Source organism: Tenrec ecaudatus, chromosome 1 (genome assembly GCF_050624435.1).
Source record: "Tenrec ecaudatus isolate mTenEca1 chromosome 1, mTenEca1.hap1, whole genome shotgun sequence".
Classification (NCBI taxonomy): domain Eukaryota; kingdom Metazoa; phylum Chordata; class Mammalia; order Afrosoricida; family Tenrecidae; genus Tenrec; species Tenrec ecaudatus.
This window is the reverse complement of record NC_134530.1, coordinates 242,914,372-242,923,252: the sequence shown is the minus strand read 5'-3', so window position 1 is coordinate 242,923,252 and position 8,881 is coordinate 242,914,372. Positions and strand designations below refer to the sequence as shown.

The window sequence follows — 8,881 nt, the reverse complement described above, 5'->3', positions numbered from 1 at the left end:
TATTGAAGGCAGTAAGTGACAATCCAATCAATACTTTTGCTGTCATTTGCCATGAATTAATACCCACTTGGTTGTCAATTGTGTCATCGCTGCTTTCAAATATGGTTAGATCAAACAATAAATCCTACATCTCCATACTTAGATAGTTTTTAAAATCATTTTATTGGGGGCTCTTATAGCTCATCACAATCCATACATACATCAGTTGTGTAAAGCACATTTGCACATTCATTGCCCTCATCATTCTCAAAACATCTGCCCTCCACTTAAGCCCCTGGCATCAGCTCCTCATTTTCCCCCTCCCTCCCCACCTCCCCTCCCTCAGGAACCCTTGATAATTTATAAATTATTATTTTGTCATATCTTACACTGTCAGACGTCTCCACCCACTTTTCTGTTGTCCATTCCCAGGGAGGAGGTTATATGTAGATTCTTGTAATTGGTTCCCCCCTTCGATCCCACCCTCCTGGTATTGCCACTCTCACCACTAGTCCTAATGGGATCATCTGTCCTAGATTCCCTGTGTTTTGAGTTCCTATCTGTACCAGTGTACATCCTCTGGTCTAGCCAAATTTGTAAGGGAGAATTGGGGTCATGATAGTGGGGTAGGGGTGGAGGAAGCATTTAGGAACTGGAGGAAAGTTGTATGTTTCATCATTGATACCCTGAACCCTGACTGGCTCATCTCCTCCCCGCGACCCTTCTGTAAGGATATGTCCAGTTGTCTACATAATGGGTTTTGGGTCCCCTCTCCAAACCCCCTCCTCATTCACAATGATATGATTTTTTTGTTCTTTGATGCCTGATACCTGATCCCTTTGGCACCTCATGATCACACAGGTTGGTGTGCTTCTTCCATGTGGGCTTTGTTGCTTCTCAGCTAGATGGCCACTTGTTTTCCTTCAAGTCTTTAAGACCTGATATTTCTGTCTTTCTCAAAGCAAACTGCCATCACAATTTCTAGCCCTAGTAGCTTATTTTATTTGTGAAATTCATGTAAATAAATAATATATCCATTTCTGACTGATTTTTATTCAATTTTCCTTCTGTTTGTGATTTTCATCCATGCTGCTTTCTGTAGAAGTAGCTAGTTTATTTTTATTGCTGAATAATATTCTACGTAATAAAATAAAAATAAATAAAATTTGTAATATCCTATGTAAGATTTTATTTATCTATATAAATTTTCCTGTTAGTAGACACTTGGAGTTATTTAAAGTTTTGCATTATAATAAATAATGCTGACATGACCATGTTTTACATGTAATTCACGTGGTATATAAATATAATTATTTTCTGTTAGCTATATAGCTATAAGTAGATTATAGCTTTTAGAGTTATGATTATCATGCATATGATCAAATCTAGTAGATATTATGGAATATTTTCTCAAAGTGGTTTTATAGATTTCATCCCAATCAACTGGACCACTGTCATTGTAACCCTATAGGACAGATTAGAATTGCCCCTTTGGGCTTCTAAGACTGTAAATCTCTATGTGAATAGACAGTCTCATCTTTCTCCCAAGAGGCTGTGAGTTTGAACTACAAACCTCGTGGTTATCAGCCAAACAATTCCCAGCACACCTGAGCTCCTTATACCCCCATTAGTGTACGAGAATTTATATGCTTCATTTTCTCATCATCATTTGAAATGATTAGCTTTTTCTCATTTTAATTATTCTGATGGTTGGGTTGTGGCATTACATTGAAAGAGTAATTTCATTAAGTCAGTTATGATCTGGATTCTTAATTTTAACATCAAACAATTGATCGGTCTTTTTCTTTGTCATTCATGGTATTTTTATGACTGTAGGAAATCTTTGCGATATTTGTGTGTAGCTTGCAGTAGCAGTCTAGATTTAATTTCTATGGCTCTTTTCCTATTTGGATATCTATATTTTGAAAAACTCTTCTTTTCTGATTGATCTAGTCATAATTCAAGTGCTCACCTAAGTGTAGGTTTCCTTCTAGACACTCTGTTTGTTCTATGAAAGTAACAAGAACAACAAAACAACCCCAAACTGCTCTTACTAATGTTGTTGGTAGCTGCTGTTAAGGTCACCCCATGACTCATGAAGGCCCCATACACACTGGAACCCAACATCGCCCGCCTTATGCCACACCCGTGCTTGGACCGTTGTGATCCGTTGGACTTTCATCGTCAGATTTTTGGAATTAAATTGCTGACCTTTCTACCTAGGTCAGTTTAGACAAACAACTGTTCTGAAACCGACTCATCCTCATAGAAACACAGTGCTACACTAACAGACGGATGGTGGTTGCATATAAAGTACATCCACTGCCATTGAGTTAATTCTGGCTTATAAGAACCTCATGGGACCAAACAGCAGTGCCCTGTCAGGTTCTCAAGGATCCCTGGTGATGTCGTGGTTACACAAACGGCTGCCATCTGCAAGGTCAGAATTCAAAACCACCAGCTGCGTCGCGGGAGAACAACTTGGTAGTGAGTTTAGTTTGGTTTGCAGATTCAGATTTTCAAGGCTGTAAATCTTTACTGAAGCCAGAATGGCAGCCATGCTTTTTGTTTTTGTTTCAGGCAAAGAAAGACAAAGCAAGCAAGATCTGAAAAACAGTAATAATAATCCAGCTGTCATTAATGAGCGAGCGCATTGTAAAGAAGGCCAGACAAAGGCTAGTTCTGCAAATGTGGCAAGAGGACCCCAGCAGAAGAAGGAATCATGAAGGCACAAATACCGTTGGCTTTGAAGGTTCACTTTGGACTTCTACAACATTAATGAATACAAACCAGTGTCTGGAATCAGCTTAGTAAATAACGCTACCTTTGGTTGTTCCAGCACAGATTGTTTCTGCAAGAAATCTCCTGCTGAAGCTCAAGTTCATTTGGTTAACAGTAAAAACCAACAAATCAAAATTCTAGGTGGTACTCACATCCATGAATCAACTCAAGGTGTCAATGTGCAACCGACTGTGCCAAAGGGGTTCTACAGAAAGCCCTCAACAGTCCCGTCACATCTTTCCAACCAGCAATGGCTGTGACTGGGGTGTTAAACACCTTTTGAAAATTAAAAGAATATATGGAATACGTTGAGGTCATCACAGTGAAGAGGCTGAAAGACTGGGTCAGTTACATGATGACAAAGCAATCACTTCTCTCTTTGATCTAGACTACAGAGCTAATGACTTCACAGTGGGTGTGACTTGAGATGGAAATATATTTCGTTTAGTGAACCATGGTTGTTACCCAAATCCTGAAATGGGCAATGCTTTCATCAATAACCTCCATTCTTATCTTTTAGGAATTGCGTTATTTTCCACAAAAACTGCAAATGCTGGCAAAGAGTCCAGTTTTGATTATCAAATCAAAAGTTTAGGAGATATATGTTAGATTTTATTCACCACTGTTCAGGCAAAAAGAGGATCAGAACTGTGTGCAAATGTGGGGTTCTGACCTGCTCAGGCTGCTTTAATTGAATTTTCAAGAAACTGAACTGATGATCATTTTGATTTTGGTGTTTTCCCTAATGTCAAATTTCCCTTATTTCAAATGGGAGTATTTTTCATACTATCAAAATTATTCTTATGTAAATTTATGATTCGTGTTTTCAAAACAGCCAACTGCATTGCTAAGACTTCTGGAGAGAGAAACACAGTATCATCACATAGGCTACTTTGAAGTGTACATACTTAGTTAGATACTAAACATAGGAGGAAAACTACAGATCAACATACACATACTTAACAAGTCTGTGAGTTGAAAAATACCTCTTTCAAGTGGGTGTTAACAAACCCAGGGACAATGGAACGACAAGTGATCCAAAATCCGTGGCAAGGAGGATGTAAGAGGTCTGGCAGGACTGGATCAAGGGCAATGTAACTGAGAGGAATTCCTAAAACCCAAATGAAGGCTGAACATGATAATGGGACAAGAGGAAAGTACAAAGAAATAGAGGAAAGAACTAGGAGGCAAAGGGTAGTCATAGATATTTAAATAAAGCATATACAGATGTAAATATATTTATATATGCTGAGGGGAAATAGATCTATGTACATATATTTATAGGTTTAGTATTAAGAAAACAGATGGACAGTGGGCCCCTGCTCACGTACTCCCTCAACACAAGAACACTTTTTTCTAAAATTTCGGCAGTTTGAGATGCTCCCCTTCCTAGCACGATCACTGAAGACAATGGGTGCATAAGAAAATGTGGTGAAGAAAGCTGATGGTGCCTGGCTACCAAAATATGTAGCATCTGAGGTCATTAAGGCCTGAAGATAAACAAGCAGCCATCTTGCTGAGAGACAGCAAAACCCACATGGAAGAAGCACACCAGCCTGTCACGATTCAATCGCTCAGGACAAAGTGGGTGCATAAGCAAAAGTGGTGAAGAAAGCTGATGGTTCCGGCTATCAAAAGATATAGTGTCTGGGGTCTTAAAGGCTTGAAGATAAACAAGTGGTCATCTAGCTAAGAAACAACAAATCCCACATGGAAGAAGCACACCAGCCTATCCCGACACGAATGCTGAAGACAAAGTGGGTGCATGGCAAATGTGGTGAAGAAAGCTGATGGTGCCCAACTGTCAAAAGATATAGAATCTGGCGACCTATAGGCTGAAAGATAAACAAGGGGCCATCTAACAGAGAAACAACAAAGCTCACATGGAAGAAGCACACTAGCCTGTGAGATCACAAGACGTCAAAGGAATCCAGTATTAGGCATCAAAGACACCCCCCCCAAAAAACAACCATAGCATTGTAAATGAGGGGGATGGAGTGTGGGCCCAGGGCCCATCTGTGGGAAATTGGACATCCCCTTGCAGGAGAACTGCAGGTAGGAGACAAGCCAGTCAGGGTGCAGTCTTGCAATGATGAAATATACAATTTTCCTCTAGTTCTTGAATGCTTCCTCCCCTCATTATCATAATCCCAATTCTACCTTACAAATCTGGCTAGACCAAAGGATGTACACTGGCACAGACAGGAACTGGAAATACAGGGAATCCAGGACAGATGAATCCCTCAGGACCAGTGGTAAGAGTGGAGGGAAGGTGAGGGAGAAAGGGGGAACAGATTACAAGGATCTACATAAAACCTTCTCCCTGGGGGACGGACAGCAGAGTAGGGGATGAAGGGAGACACTGGATGGTGTAAGATATGACAAAGTAATAATAATTTATAAATTATCAAGGGTTCATGGGGGAGGGGGTGCAGAGGGAGGGGGGGAAAATAAAGAGCTGATACCAAGGGCTCAAGTAGAAAGCAAATGTTTGAGAACAATGATGGCAACAAATGTACAAATGTGCTTGACACAATGGATGCATGTATGGATTGTGATAAGAGTTGTACAAGCTCCCAACAAAATGATTTTAAAAAAAAGAAAAATGCCTCTTTCGGTGTATAATAACTGCAAAACTGATTATGTAACAATTGTTAAGATCAAGCATTCATTTTGTCAGACGTTGGAGGAATGGCTTAATTCAATTTGGACAAATGTACAAGTTCTACTTTTGTTGTTATATTGTCATGCTTATTCTAGAGACAACTAACCTCCAAACTCACTGCCATTGAACCAGTACTGACTCAGCGAACTCCCTGTGGGTTTCAGAGACTAACCGTTTAGAGCAGAAAGCCCAGTTTTTCTCCCGAAGAGCTGCTGGTGATTTCAAACTGTCAATCATGTGGATTGCAGTCAAGGGCATAACCTCTACACCACCAGGGCTCCGTAGAGACAAGTAGGCAATACCTAATTTTATACTCTCCTATTCTACTTGTATCATTTAAAGCATTGGCATCTGAATGGTATAAAAATTAATGTCATGAAATATAATGTAAACATTTGAGTATGGCTTAATTTCCTGTTTTGAAGCCATCAGTACCTTTATGAGGCCCATGCATGTTAGTCAGTAATTCTTAGGCTTTTGTCCTCTGTAGATGAAAAGCCATCTCTAAAAGTCCAGGACACTTAGGCATTAGGTTCTTTTGAAAGGATGAGGCAGTAGTGTGTGTGTGTGTGTGTGTGTGCGCGTGCGCACGTGTGAAGTGCTAGTTAGGAGAGATGGAGCACATTACAGACCTTTGTTTGTTTGTTTATCCTTACATGCAGAGACAATAATAAGCACCCAAACAAGGCAGAGAAAAACAAAACAACAAAAGAAAACCAAAACAACAAACAACAACAAAAAACCAATGACAAAAAATAAAGAAAAGCCTATAAATAGTTCCAGGTCTGTTGACCTTTAGGGGTGTTTTCCAGTGGAGTCTGATGGACTGCCATGCTCTGGCCCCAAAGCCTATTTTTGGTATTCCCTGGAGACTTTATTGCTTTGCTCCCCTTGCTGCTCTGCTGCACACCCTAACGTTTCACCCGGTGTGGTGGGGTCAGATCGTGCACAATTCCCGCACTGTGCCTCCAGTGTTGTCCCTTGTAGTGCTATGTGTCAGTGAGGGATGTCTTGTCTCATGGTGAGGCCGGCCCTATGGTCTTCTCTGTGCATTGGGTGCTCTGAGCAAGAATGTCATCCTCGGGGCTTGGTGGGCCAGATGTGTCCCACTCTCTCTCCTTCCCTTCTTCTTTTGCTCCTGTGTGCTCTGATCAGACACGCCCCTCTCCCTGAGCTATAGCTCAGTGCTGTTCTCTGTAGTGTATCATTTTGGGAGGGGAGAGGAGGGCGTCCACGTAGTTGGGATTAGGTCTGTTGGTTCACTGCTTCTTGCTGGTATGTTACATTCACATCTTGGCACACCAGGTTGAAGTCTGGTCCCTCTCTCCCTCGCCTGTGGAGATATAAACAATACCCTCCCCTTACATGGATTGGATCCTGTTTCGCTGCTATCTATGTCTTTTTTCCCCTTCCTTTATAGTTGGCTGCCATATGTGTCCCTGGCTTGGGTCTGGCCCTGCCATAGTACCTGGACCTCGCCCCAGGAATGTATGTGGCTTTTCTCCTATTCCCCTTTTGCGTTTTTAAGCTTATCTCATAGGACTCGTGTTGTACTTGACCTTTTTGTGCTTGGCTTACTTTGCTTAGCATAATTTCCTCCAGTTCTTCCCATGTGGCAATGTGCTTCTTGTGTTCATCATTGCGTTTTAGGGATACGTAGTACTCTATTGTATGTATGTACCACAGTTTTTAAATCCATTCATCCATTGATGAAAACTTGGGTTGTTTCCAACTCCTTGCAATTGTGAACTGTGCCACAGTGAACACTGGCGCACAGATGTCTGGCCGTGGTTTGTTTCTTGCCTCTTCTGGATATATGCTCAGTAGGGGGGTTGCTGGGTTATATAGTAGCTCAATCTCTGCTTTAGATATCGCCAAACTAATTTCCACAGTGGTTGTACATATCTACAGGTTCACCAGCAGTGGACAAGGGTTCATATCTCACCACAACCCATCCAACACTTGTTATTTCCTGATTGAATTGGGCTATCTTTGAGGGTGTTAGGTGGTATCTCATAGTTGTTTTAATTTGCATTTCTCTTATGGCTAATGACCGGGAACATTTTCTCATATGTTTATTGGCCATTTGGATTTCTGCCCCTGTGAAACTTCTGTTCAAGTTCTTTGCCCAACTCCTCAGTGGGCAAATAGTTTTTTGCTTTTTGTGAGCTAGCAGAGTACTATAGATTTTAGTAATAAGGCCTTTGTCTGATATGTCATTGCTAAAGATGTTTTCCCAGTCCGTGGACTCTCTTATTACTCTCTTGGTAAATTCTTTCTATGTATACAGGTGTTTTATCTTCAGTATATCCCACTTGTAAATTTGTGTCTCCTCTGTGTTTGTGTCCTTCCCTATTTCTGATAGCCTATGTATTCCCTGTGCCAAAGTTCTCAGGTTTGTCCCAATTCCCTCACTGATGGCCCTAATAGTTTGGGGTTTTACCTCAAGGTCTGTGATCCACCTTAAGTTTATACTTGTGCATGGTGTGAAGTAAGGGTCTTGAGCTGAGAAACTTGCTAGATTGTCTTGGTTATTTTTATCTTTTTATTTTCCATGTATTTTAATGATAAGCCGACACTTTTTAAAAAATGCTAAGATCTTAGTTGACACAGCACTGGATCTATAGATCAATTTGGAGAGAACTGACTTCTATTATATTGAATCTTACAACTCATGGGCATGTAATATAGGGTAAGTAAAAAAGGTCTTACTGTGAAGGTATAGAAACTTTCATTAAGCAAAAATATCAAAAGGTGAAGCTATTGTTTTGTGACAGGTCCTCCATCATAGTCTATACACTTCTGAAGGCAGTGTTTCCATCTAAGTTTTCCCTGAAGACTTCTGCTTTCCTCTATTTATGTTCCATCAAAATAACAGTTTTGAAATTCCCATGTGACTCAAATAATGCTCCTTTGAATTGCTCTTTGCATTTGGATAACACAAAAGACGTGTGAAGGGGCAAGATCAGACCTGTCGGTGGATGGCGGAAGGCTTCCCAGTGAAATCCTCCAAGGAAAGTCGGTGCTGCCCTCCATACATGAATAAGTGGACTGCCATGTGGGAAAACAATCTTGGAGGAGCTCTCCTGGCTTTCCCTCACAGATGCAGTTTTCAATCTTCTTAAAACATTTTCCTAATGAGTCCCTGTGATTGCCCTGTGTACTCTAAGAAGAAAAATCTTTCAAGATGATCCCTTTGAGATCCAACAAAATAGTTGCTGTAACCTTCTGGGCTAAATAATTGTCTTGAATTTAACTGACCCACCAGATCTTTTCAGAAGTCAGTGTTTAATTAGGCTTTTTCCCCCCTTAAGTCACTAACCCAGATGTATTGCTGAGAGAACGTGCCTGTGATTATCCACTGACTGGAGAGGCATGTTCAAGTCCATTTCACTTGGACAAACTCATGGATGTGTGCACTGGAAGCCTAGTAGCCGTACTTTTTACATATATTCA

General features: G+C 40.8%; 1 pseudogene; it reads left to right on the top strand.

Annotated features, from left to right (window-relative positions):
- The first annotated feature begins 2,619 nt into the window (after nucleotides 1-2,619).
- Nucleotides 2,620-3,455, top strand: LOC142437399 (histone-lysine N-methyltransferase SUV39H2 pseudogene; annotated as a pseudogene).
- The last annotated feature ends 5,426 nt before the right edge of the window (nucleotides 3,456-8,881 follow it).